Below are 12,679 nucleotides of genomic sequence, written 5' to 3' on the forward strand. Positions count from 1 at the left end.
ACCATCAAGGTGGTCTACGCTCCCGCCGTATGTCGCAACTCGCCCGCCACCTCCTTATATGGAGTCAGAAGCATCTGAGGTCGCTTCGAGCCATTTATATCCCGGGACACCTGAACCAGGCGGCCGACGAGCTGTCTCGAGTTCAGCCTCTCGCTGGAGAATGGCGTCTCCATCCCCGGTCGGTTCAGCTGATTTGGGATCAGTTCGGCGACGCACAGGTAGACCTGTTTGCCTCCCACGACTCGTCCCATTGCGACCTGTTTTATTCCCTGACCGAGGGCACGCTCGGCACGGATGCACTGGCGCACAGCTGGCCGAGGGGCCTACGCAAGTATGCGTTTCCCCCAGTGAGCCTTCTTGCGCGGACCCTGCGCAAGATCAGGGAGGACAAGGAGCAGGTTATATTGGTTGCCCCATACTGGCCCAGCCACACCTGGTTCTCAGAACTCATACTCCTTGCGACAGCACCTCCCTGGCCAATTCCTCTGAGGAAGGACCTCCTTTCTCAGGGACGGGGCACCCTTTGGCACCCTCGTCCCGGTCTTTGGAACCTCCACGTGTGGCTTCTGGACGGGACGAGGCAGGTTTGAGTACCCTACCACCAGCGGTGGTGGCTACCATCACTTCCGCTAGAGCATCGTCCACGAGACATGTCTATGCGTTGAAGTGGAACCTCTTCGTCAACTGGTGTTCTTCTAAACAGCAAGAACCCACGAAATGCCCGATCAGTGTCGTGCTTTCCTTCCTGCAAGAAGGGTTGGAGCGAAGGCTGTCTCCCTCCACCCTGAAAGTGTATGTTGCCGCCATTGCCGCACATCACGATGCAGTTGAAGGTAAGTCTCTGGGGAAGCATGACCTGATCATCAGGTTCCTGAGGGGAGCGAGGAGACTAAATCCTCCTCGCCCTCCCCTCGTACCCTCTTGGGACCTCGCAGTGGTTCTGACTGCCCTGCAGAGGGCTCCATTTGAGCCTTTGCAATCAGTGGAGCTTAAGTTCCTGTCAATGAAGACAGCGCTCCTGGTTGCATTGGCCTCCATCAAGAGGGTAGGGGACCTGCAGGCATTTTCGGTTGATGAAGCGTGCCTGGAATTCGGGCCGGCTAACTCTCACGTGATCCTGAGACCCCGGCTTGGATATGTGCCCAAGGTTCCTACCACACCCTTTCGAGATCAGGTAGTGAACCTGCAAGCGCTGCCCTTGGAGGAGGCAGACCCAGCCTTGGCACTGCTCTGTCCAGTACGCGCCCTTCGTGCTTACGTTGACAGAACGCAGTGTTTCAGGACCTCAGACCAGCTCTTTGTCTGTCATGGTGGGAAGCTGAAGGGAAAGGCTCTCTCCAAACAAAGGTTGTCTCACTGGATAGTGGACGCCATTGCTTTGGCTTACCAGCAGCAAGGTCGACCGTGCCCCCTTGGTGTGACGGCCCACTCCACTCGGAGTGTGGCATCCTCTTGGGCTCTAGCGCATGGCGCCTCGCTAACAGACATCTGCAGAGCTGCAGGCTGGGCGACACCTAACACATTTGCGAGATTTTACAATCTCCGAGTAGAGCCAGTTTCTTCTCATGTACTCGCTTCAACTAGCCGGTACTAGATTCTGCTCAGGTGTCTTCGCTTGCTCGCCATTCCTCTCCACGGACGGGATACGTGCGATATTTCCTCAGGTGAGCCTCATAAGCCCTGAGTCTCCTCCAGCACTGATGACGTCAACGCCAGAGTTATGCCACGGGCAGCTTTCGCGCTTGGCTAGGTGCCACCATGTGCATGGTTCCCTTCGGGCGACCCCCACATGTGTATTCCACTGTAAGCCTCTTTGAGCATGTGTCTTTCCCTTGGCAAGCCGCCTTGCCACCCCTGGGGTTGAAATATTCCACCTGCGGCTGGACACCCCAGTGTTACTCCGTATGCAGCCCTTCGGGGTCATATGTGTATTCCAAGTCCCCCCCTTCGGGTTGGGCATGATTGCATATTTCCACTGGATATGCTTCCCAGTGTACCTTGGTATTCCTGTGTTAAGTAGGACTCCTTCGTCCGTGCTAGTCTCACGACAGGGAGCTCAGACTTACGCAGGGCACTGGAAGACAGTCGAGAGGTGGCGTGATTATACGGGAACCCCATTCGTCGTCATCCGACGTAACTCGGAGTGACAACGAAAGGGAACGTCTCGGTTACGTATGTAACCCTCGTTCCCTGAGTAGGGAACGGAGACGTTACGTCTCCCTGCCACTTCCGCTGTACCGCTGGAACGCCTGAGTTCAGTCTCGGCTCCTCAGCGAAGACATATCTGCATGTTGCAGCGTACTTCCTTATATACCCCCAGGGTGGGGCGGAGTTACGCTATGCAAATTCCGCAGACCCATGGCATTTCTTTGCCATTGGCTCGTGTTTTAATACTCGAAGATGATAGGATTTCTAAGCGAAACCCCATTCGTCGTCATCCGACGTAACGTCTCCGTTCCCTACTCAGGGAACGAGGGTTACATACGTAACCGAGACGTTTTCATTAGGGTTGTCAGCTAGATACTTATAATGTTCCTCATTTAGGTTTCTGCTACGCAATATCACCCGCGGATCATCCTAACTAAATACTTCCTGTGCTAACACCTTGTCAGTGAGGCACAGTCTGCAGTAATGTTTCGCAGAAAAAGATTCAACGTAACCAAGAATACCATTTAGACCAAGGTTATCGCCGGTAAATTGCGCAATAGTACCAAAGTTGGGTGTTGTGGCAGTTTAATTCACTAAACAATCATCTTTGGCATAAGAGACAGTCTGGAATCAAATGATCATTAAAAAGTAATTTATTGTCTTGCAAGAGGCCCAATTGCCACACAGAGGTAGACAGTACAGTCTGTGAAACAAGTGCGACCAGGAGGGAGGGGCAGGCCAGTCTTTATACTCTGTTATTGTTATCTTCCAAGATTCTTTAAACTCCAGAGATGGATAAGACACCACCAGTGATCCTATTATACTGAACTTTAGTTTAGCTTAACTTACAGCCTGCAAGTCCCAAATTGGACAGCCCTTTGACCTTAGGGGTCAGGGCTTCAGCCTTCAAAGCTCTCCCCCTCTTTCTCCTGCTTCGCAGGCGTTTCACATCAATCATTATATCACATAGTCAGCAACACACATAGTCAATCTAGTGTATGTTAATGAAAATCAAAGTAAGTAATGAAAATCAAAAATCTCCCATTACAATGGGCTCCTCAGAAAATGACACCTTCATTCCCTCCTGCTCAAGTATTTTCACATCATCAACCAATGGGCCAAGTATTTTGTCCATGCCATACTTTTTTCCATCCTCAGAATGGAACAAAGAAATTAGATGTATGTTCATTAAGGAAGAATTTATGTGTGCTGGCAGGTTACGAAGCACAAAATATAAACAGCCAAGTTTATGAATCCCATGTTGAGATCCTAATGGGTTTGCCGTTTCGAAATCATCGTAGTAAATTTGGATCTGAAGGGCATTGCTATGGATGGAGTACAGAGAATGGTTTTTGTAATACTGTCCATCACACAAATCTCGATACGTGTCACTTTGCCGTTTCTCTTGAATAAGATTACACACCTCATTATTCCTAAAAATGAATTCAAGAGTCTTCAGAAGAGGGATATATATGAAAGTGTCATTAACTGGAATCTGTTCATACATTCCAGAGATCTTATTCTTTCTTGTATCGTATCTGACACCTAAGTGTATTTCAGTAGGTTCAACAACCCCCCCATTTCTCACTGAAATATTTTCTCCATTTTGTATCGGTATTAAAATCGGAGAATGGATTATGAAAACTATTAAAAACATCTTCAACTGAACTTCTACTTGTGCTGTCAACAGGCACAACATTTAAAATGTTTTCCCTTAAACTTGTATGGAAATCAGTGACAAAATCCTCCATGCTTTCAACAACTGACATAACACTGTTTGCAACACCGTTACCCTGCAATTTAGCTATTATGGATGCACACATTTCTTTGGAACAATCCCTTGAAACAGAAGAACATTCATGCAAACTTGCATCATTATCTGAACTTTGCTCTGTGTTCGACACAATAAGTGATGCTGCTTCACCGGGATTTGGAGCTTGTTGATTTTGTAGTGATACATTCTCACTGTTTGATGCTACACCACTAAAATGAAATCTAGTTAAAGGTTTTTTAAAACCTGCATAACTTTTAAATTGCAAGCAACAACCATCCTGAGCACAAACCAGCTCAAATTTCTTGCCAGGATACAAACCATGTACAAGTTTAAGGTGCCGAATTAATTTTACTGTTGTAGCAAGCAGCATTTTACAGATGTAGCATCTAAACATCAATAACTTCGCTCTGAGCTCCTTTACCCTTGGGCTCTCACTTGTGGTGCCAACATCAATTCCGTAGATTGTAGTCTGGAGAAAAGTGTACATATTTTTGAGTGGAAGATCATAACTGATGCTGAAAACAAAATGGACCTTGAAGAGTTCATCAATTGCTGCAAGTGAAGAGGATTCTTGACAGGGGATGAGCTTTTTATCAACCACAATGAAGAACTGACTGATAGCTTCCTTGCTGCTCCCTGTGGCAAGAATGTATGGTTGACGATTCTCTTCCGCCTCAAGATGTTCCTGTATACTCCGGCATGCCTGAATGAAGAAAACAAACAAACAAAAACACAAATTTGATTAATAGTAATGACAAACAAGTGCAGGTTTATCAGTTAGCATCAATTTTAGTCTTTTTAGCTTGATTGAACATTGTACAGAACAAGAGACACTCCAGAAGAAAACAGTATATGCACCAACTAGCTGTTAAAGGTGATTTTTAAGCATGACATTTTTTATTTATTTTTTGTAAGCCATGAAATGACTTGAGACTCGACTCGGACTTCAGCTTAAAGACTTGTGAACATCTCTGGTTTAGATCATTTACATTTAGATAAATTACTATATTTACCCCCATTTACAGTTCATCTAATAGTGAATTATAAGATGGAGAAATTAACGGAGCAAATCTAAGTATAACGCTTATAGCCCTTGTATTTTGTCACCAATAACCTACTTTTTGAAATACCACCACGTGATCAACAGCCTGAGAAATACTGATCTTGTGGGTTTTTTTCTTCCTGAAGCCTGGGGTGACAAGAGATGCAGAAGTAGAAGGAAGGATGATAGGTCACTGTCCCATTCTGAAAAACACAAAACATATGTTAAATGTCTACACTACAATAACTAAGTTAAGCAGATTTTAAACCATTGCAAGTTAGTTCTGTACAACTCTCCCTGGGGAATCCTGTTCCTCCCTTTTCTCTTTGGCAGATGACCGTAATCTTTTCAGCAGTGGAGTGGAAGTCAAGGTTTCTGCTAGCCTGATAACCTTTGCTTTGAAGACAGTTGGCCACCTTTCAAAAAGTCTGGAAGCAGATTCTGACCCAAAGAGGAGCGTGAAGTCCTGAAGAATCTGAAGCAGTTTGCAGAAAACATGTAAAGAAATTACCATAAAATATTACATTTCTTAACAAGCTAAATGTGTTTTCAACAAAGCAGACTATTTGACAATTCTCTGAAACTAGCATTTCAATGTGGTAAAAAAAAAGGAAAGACAAAATCCATACCAATCCTTTAGTATCCAGGAATTGAGGAAAAACTGAGAGAATGGTGGTGGATTTCTCTGGATCATGGATAAGGTGCTGTCTGTATTCAAACGTGGTCCTCATCTTCTGCATGATTATTGTATGAAAAAGTAGGTTATTGTATGATTCATCAAGGAGATAGCCTCTAAACTTTGGTCATTATCTAGCTGATCTTCACGGTGACACAGCTGTCTGTCAAGCAAAGGGCCTCCCTTTTCCTCTGTTTTTGGATCATCCTTATTTGCAGAAGGTTTTGTCCCCCGTTGTACTGTTTTGAGGCGCCATGACAAGAACCCAGTGTTTTTTTGGCCATCATAAAAATGTTCCTAATGAAATGACACAAATTAAAACTCAAAATTGTAACCCTCCATCGAAAATGACAACTTCTTAGAAAGACATTTCTAAATGATCACAAAAATACTGAATGTTCTAATCTCACATAGTGACTTACATATCCAGTCCTCCCTTGGGGATCTCTGAGTGAGGGAAACAAGGTGATAATTCCCAAACCATAGTTCTGTTTGGTAAGTCGATGTGGGACTCTCCTGAAAAATGGAAACACTCAATGTTACTTCACAATGATGAGAATTGTTTAAAAATATATAACTAAACCACTCTTATTTTCAGAACAATCAACAGCTTATTACTTAAAATTTGTAGCACCCAACTAATATAGTTCACAATTTATATACTATCATAATCAGTAACAAATTAAATAACCCAAGACTATTACATTTTGATAATTACCCTTCTGTCTCAATCATGTGTGCAACCAAGATGTTCACCATCAGTTTTCTCATGTCATCGCTAATTGTCCCTGTATCTTCATACTCCTTCAGCACATTTGCTCCACCTGGTCTTGTGTGTAGAATTTCTTTTATCAACTATAAAAAGAGGAACATTAACCAATTATGTAAGGGATGAAATACATCCAGCCAGTTGTTATAGCAGAATAAACTCCGACAGGCTGATCAGGACATGAAGCGGTGGGTTCTTGAAAATTTAAAATATGAAGGGGTTTTACTTTAGCTCACCTGCCCTCCATCTCTCAATTACCATGACAAAAAAAAAATATATATATATATATTTGCACAGATTAACTGTTCACCAAAAGACTAGTAATGTGCGCTAACGAAGTAAATAGGGTCAATTGACCAATCAATTTTCTGTTTTGAAATTTTAAAAATCACAGCTTCATCGGAAGGTTATGAAACTTGGTGACTTTTCTGGCATTAGGTATGTGAATACAAAAAAAATTTGAGGTCATGATCCGAGCATGCTAAGTGGTCGTAAACAAAAAGAGTCACACTCGTGGTCTTCGGTCAAAAATGACCGACCCATAGGAAATGAATGGGAAATTTACAAAAACACAAAAATTCTCTGAATTTTTGTCTGTACAATCTACAAATCGGACACGATTCTAAAAAAAAGTACACCGCAGTAAAGGGGTGACACTCTACAACATCAAGAGTGCAAAAAAATTCACACCCACCCACACACACACACACACATACAAACACACGTTTATACACATACACGCCAATAAATTCAGATTACAAAAATCTGTTTTGAATTTTTTAAAATCACAGCTTCATCAGAATGTTACGAAACTTGGTGACTTTTCTGGCATTAGGTATGTGAACACACAAAAAAATTGAGTTCATGATCCGAGCATGCTAAGTGGTCGTAAAAAAATTTGTCATGATTTTGGTCTTCGGTCAAAATTACCCCCATAGGAAATGAATGGGAAATTGACAAAAACACAAAAATTCTCTACAAATCAGCCACGATGCAGAAAAAAAGGGCTCAGCAATGAAGGGGTGAAGCTCTAAAACATCAAGAGTGAAAAACATATAATTATAATAATTATAATTAATATATGTATATATAATTAATATAATAATTATTAAAATTATTAAAATAATAATTAATAAAATGTTATAAACCTTGGCAAAAAGTATTATTTGAGAATTTCTAAAAAAATACATTCAATCCACATCTTAAAAGTAAGTAATTTGGTCCAAAAACAACTAGAATTCACAAACATCTCCATTTAGAGCTATACAGGCATCTAGTGGTGAACCCATGCAATAACATGTTTTATTTAATTTTATGTTTAATAAATTGATTAATTTTTTTTATTTAATTTTTTTTCTGAAAGCCTAGTCTCTATTTTACCCATAAATACTGCATAGAATTGTATTTTTTTTTTAAATCAAAAGAAAAAAAAACAACATTATTTTCAATGGCAAAAAATGGACTATAAATATTGCATTAATATTAATAAGTTCAATCAAATTGTCTCAAAATTCTAAATTAAAAAGAATAAATATTATAGAACAAAAATAAATTGCATTGGTTTTTACTGGGATGGAGGAAGTTTCATTTTTAGGTGTCCGGTCATTTATGACCGGGAAGGCCCCCAGTGTGACTGCTAAACGAAGACCATCAGAGGGTTAAATTAATTTATGACAAAAACTAACCCACTGGTGGTCATTAGATCAGGAAACACATCTTTATCCACCTCTGTGCCAGTGTCATCTGTAACTGTAACTGCAAGATCTTCCGGAATTGAGAACTTCTCTTTCACTGCACAACAAAAGTTTTATCAAATTTAGGCAATGCTTTATTCACAATTTGACACATAAGGATAGCAATATATATATATATATTAGTTTTAGGTTGGTAAGAGTTTTAATGTTTTTTTTTTTTTTAAGTCTCTTTTGCTAATCAAGGCTGCATTTATTTGATTAAAAAATTTAAAAAGAATAATAATAATATTGTGAAATATTATTACAATTTAAAACAGTTATTTTCTGTGTAATATACAGTAATAGTGTAATTTATTCCTGTGATCGCTGAATTTTCAGCATCATTACTCCAGTCTTCAGTGTCACATGATCCTTCAGAAAACATTCTAATATGATGATTTGATGCACACCAAACATTTCTGGTTATTATCAGTGTTGAAAACAGTTTTTTACATTTTTATTTCAGGATTTTTTTTAAAAGAAAGTTCAAAAGAACAGCATTTATCTGAAATGGAAAGCTTTTGTAACATTAAACACTACCGTTCAAAAGTTTGGGGTCAGTAATAATTTAAATTGTATTTTTTGGGGGAAAATAAATAACATAAATCAATAATTTTATTCATCAAGGGTGAGTTAAATTGATCAAACGTTACAGTAAAGACATTTATAATATTAGAAAATATTCTATTTTAAATAAATACTGTTCTTTTGAACTTTCTATTCATCAAATAATTCTGAGAAAAAAATTGTACACAACTGTTTTCAACATTGAAAATAATAGGTAATGAATGTTTGAGCATCAAATCATCATATTAGAATGATTTCTGAAGGATCAGACACTGAAGACTGGAGTAATGATGCTGAAAATTCAGCTTTGATCACAGGAATGAATTACACTTTACTATATATTACATAGAAAACAATAATTTTACATTGTCATATAATTTCACAATATTAATGTTTTTTATTTATTTTTTTATCAAATAAATGCAGCCTTGGTGAGCAGAAGAGACTTCTTTTAAAAACATAAAAAATCGTACCGATCTAAAACTTTTGACCGGTAATGAATATATACACATAATTATTAATAACGACTTCATTACTTACCTTCTGCTATAAATATATCAAAGCAAGCCTCTGGGATTTTTATGAACTTCTTCTGATGTCTAAATTGTGCTTTGACTATCATAGTGATTTTACCTCTGAACTCCTGTGGGAGAGGAATAAACATCTTACTGGGTTGCTAACTTGCTATAAATAAAATTTGATTCAATATGAAACCATTTTTCTTTTTTTAAGTGATAAAATAAATTACATTTCAAAATGTCAAAACATCAAAGATGCCATTTTCATTTTCTCCATGTAAACGCAAATTTGTGAAACCGACGTCTTACGCATACACATTACGAGATCAATATATTGATTGATTACTGTCCACGTCTGACTTTGCTCCATTAAATATGAGTAAAATGTACAAATAAACAAAAATAAATCAGCTGCATGTGAACAAATCTATATTTTTTTCTTTTCTTTTTTTTTCTTTTTTCTGTCCGTCGACTCTCTTTTTTTTTTTTATTGCAGAACTTACACATAATTACAAGCTCAGGGAAGTGAAGCAAGGTTGTATCTCTTACAATGAACAAACAATGAAACGAGGATAAAAAAAATAAATAATAATAATGCATAAAAATACATAAATATCCTGGATTTGTAATTATACATACAAAAAAAGAAAAAGAAAAGAAAAGCATAACAACAAGGTTAAGTCATATCTTTGAATAAATCATCATAATGCATCAAAAATTGTGCACTTTTTTGTTATTTATAAGTCTAAGGGAAGAAATAAAATAATTAAGGTCAGCAAGAAAAAGAGGGAAGCTCAAAGGAGACTTAAGCCATTTTTGCTTGTGGATGAAGAATTTTGCATATAAGATAAGGAAATTAACAACATGTTCAAGGGACATCCGCTTTGGGTTTTCATAATAAAAGATAATCTCTTTAAGAATGAAGGTGTGGGTCACATTTGTAGGGCCAAAAACAAAAGCACTTAAATTAGCCCAAAATCGATTGGTTACATTACACTCACAAAATAAATGGGGGACAGTTTCCTCAACAAAACCACAAAAAGAGCAAGTCTCATCAATATCAGAATATTTAGAAATGGAAGAGTTAACAGGATAGATTTTATGAAGGATTTTATAATGAATTTCCTTAACTTTGTTGGATACACAAAATTTACTAGGCAAAAGCCAGGCCTTTCTCCAAATTACATTTGTTACAAGGGATCCCCAATAGAATTTACCCCTTGGAGTAACTTTTCTCTTCATTTGAAAAATTGAGCGAATATGTCTGTTGTTGCATTTTTTATCTAAAAAATCTATCTCGCCCACACTGTAAAAACTGTTACTTAGATTCAACTCAAAAAAATTAAGGCAACATTTTCCAACTACTTTTTGCAAGTTTAGTGAACTAACTGATATTTTGAGTAAGGACAACTTAATAATGTGCATTTCAATGTATGCCAAAATATTAAGTAGCATTTTCAGAAAAAGCCAATAAATTGAGTACAATCAATGTAAAACATATCAGCATATTATACACATTAGACTTAATTAAAATAGGTAACATTTAAATGAAAAAATACTAGTTAATGTCTTCTGATTTATTCATTTTGACCATTTCTTTGTTTTGGAACGGCTTCAAATAATTAGGTGCTACTATGTCAATTTCCAACATTTATTAAATCATTGCAGCTTATAAACTGCTGGTTAGTAAAACACATTTACAGTACAGTGTGTACATAATATTGAAACATTTTAACACTTACATTACAGTTCACAAGCATGATCATCTCCTCAACTTAAAAAGTACAGCTTAGCATAATACCTTTACAGCGTTTGTAAATATTTTTAAACATCTTTAGTTAAACATCTCACTGATCCCACTAACTGACCAGTTTTTAAAGTGCAGCTTCACAGCAGGGCTATTTCGTGTGTATAAAATATAAACTTTTTTCACACCAGAAAGTATGACCTGCAGCATAGTATAAAACATGACAAGGACAAACCATTATGACATCCTGAAAAATTCAATGTTAACAGACAAAGAAAACAGCTGTTTACAAGTGCAGAGTGACAGTCATGTCTGAGTGCCTAGGCAAGGAGCTTGTTTTTCAGAGTCATGAACTTGGGGCTTGGTTTTGGGCACAGTGTGTCAAGTCCCATGAAAAGTCTTTGAAACACCTCAAATGTTTTTGAAACCTTGGATGGATACTCGAGATTAAGTGCATATGTCAACCCAAGCAGCATGCTTTGGCCAGATTTCCAAGATTGGTAAGGACTGGTATTCCCTCAATGATGATTCCTACTGCATCTGGCTCACGGCAGACATAGATGCTCATATCCTTCTTTTTCATGTCCTCATGAACAGTGGTCTCTACAGCCCCCTTTGAGATAAAAATGAAGTATTTAAGACAAACAATCTTATTTGTTGATGGAAAACAAATGTGTGTTCAAAAAAATCCTCTTCATTGTAAAATCCAGGGTTTTGACACAAAATGCAGGTAAATGAAAGACTTACTTGTGGTGAATTAAGGGATTTAGCTTCTGGGTGGTATCTTGAGAGGCGAGAGTGGAAGGTACTCCAGGATGTAAAAGAACATGGGCAATCTAGATGAATACAAGGCAAGGCATGGCCGTGTCCAAAGGTCCCCTGATGCAGTATACAATGCTTTAAAATGTCACTCTTTCCTTGTACCACAGTGCTGCACAATTTACAGGGCCATCCCATCTGGGGAGAGAAAAAAAAAAGTTAGTTAGCCTTTTGAATACAAGTGTGATGAAAGCCCTTTAAAAAATACACTTAAAATACAAGTGAAGATTATCCTGGTGAACAAAACCAAGATTGATTAACTTTAGTTCCTCGCAGAACTTATCTTAGAAAATAATCTGAAACCTCGTGTAAAAACCCCACTGAATTTTTTGTAATGATATCATCATACAGCACCTACAGGCATAACTAATTACAATATTGGGAGGAGGGATGTTAATACAAATAAATTAGTCAAAAAAAATATTTTCACTTAAACAAATGGTTTTAAAATGCATTAACAAAATATAAATATATCAAGAGTTAGACATCTGCACCCAATAATTACAGAGCAATAGAAATATGAAATTTGGGTTATGAGTTAGGCCTATGCATAGAGTACATTGTGAGCGTACACATTTGTGAAAGATGAACTGCCGTATATTTGCCTTAACTATGCTTTACCATAATTAAACAGCTTTGGACTAATTGATAATCACTCAGCTAACGTTAAGTTAGCTGTGGCTTCGTGTGTGTCTGTAACTTACGTCCACTCCTAAACTATGTCGAAGCAACGACAATGTTTTTGAAGTTAGAAACACCTCTGAAACATTAAACTATCACACAAAGACAACATAACTTATACTTTGCACACACATGTAGATTTATACAGTATGTGGCTCAAGTTAACGAGCTGTTTGAGATAGAGCCTATTTTTTACAGTCTATGG

At 38.2% G+C, this 12,679-nt stretch overlaps 3 long non-coding RNA genes across 3 annotated transcripts in view; 1 reads left to right on the plus strand and 2 right to left on the minus strand.

Annotated features, from left to right (window-relative positions):
• LOC309510129 overlaps positions 1-12,679 on the minus strand; it is a 211,980-nt gene that overhangs the window by 111,061 nt on the left and 88,240 nt on the right. The gene's annotated exons all lie outside the window — the stretch shown is intronic.
• The window catches only part of LOC309510125, a 148,759-nt gene that overhangs the window by 23,966 nt on the left and 112,114 nt on the right, over positions 1-12,679 (plus strand). The gene's annotated exons all lie outside the window — the stretch shown is intronic.
• On the minus strand, positions 5,320-7,377 carry LOC309510128. Its single transcript, XR_014210222.1, has 3 exons — positions 6,359-7,377; positions 6,063-6,156; positions 5,320-5,439 (listed from the first exon to the last, which is right to left on the minus strand). It is a non-coding gene; the product is annotated as an uncharacterized lncRNA (long non-coding RNA).

The sequence above is a fragment of the Leuciscus leuciscus genome, assembly GCF_965113295.1.
Source record: "Leuciscus leuciscus genome assembly, contig: SUPER_11_unloc_2, whole genome shotgun sequence".
NCBI lineage: Eukaryota > Metazoa > Chordata > Actinopteri > Cypriniformes > Leuciscidae > Leuciscus > Leuciscus leuciscus.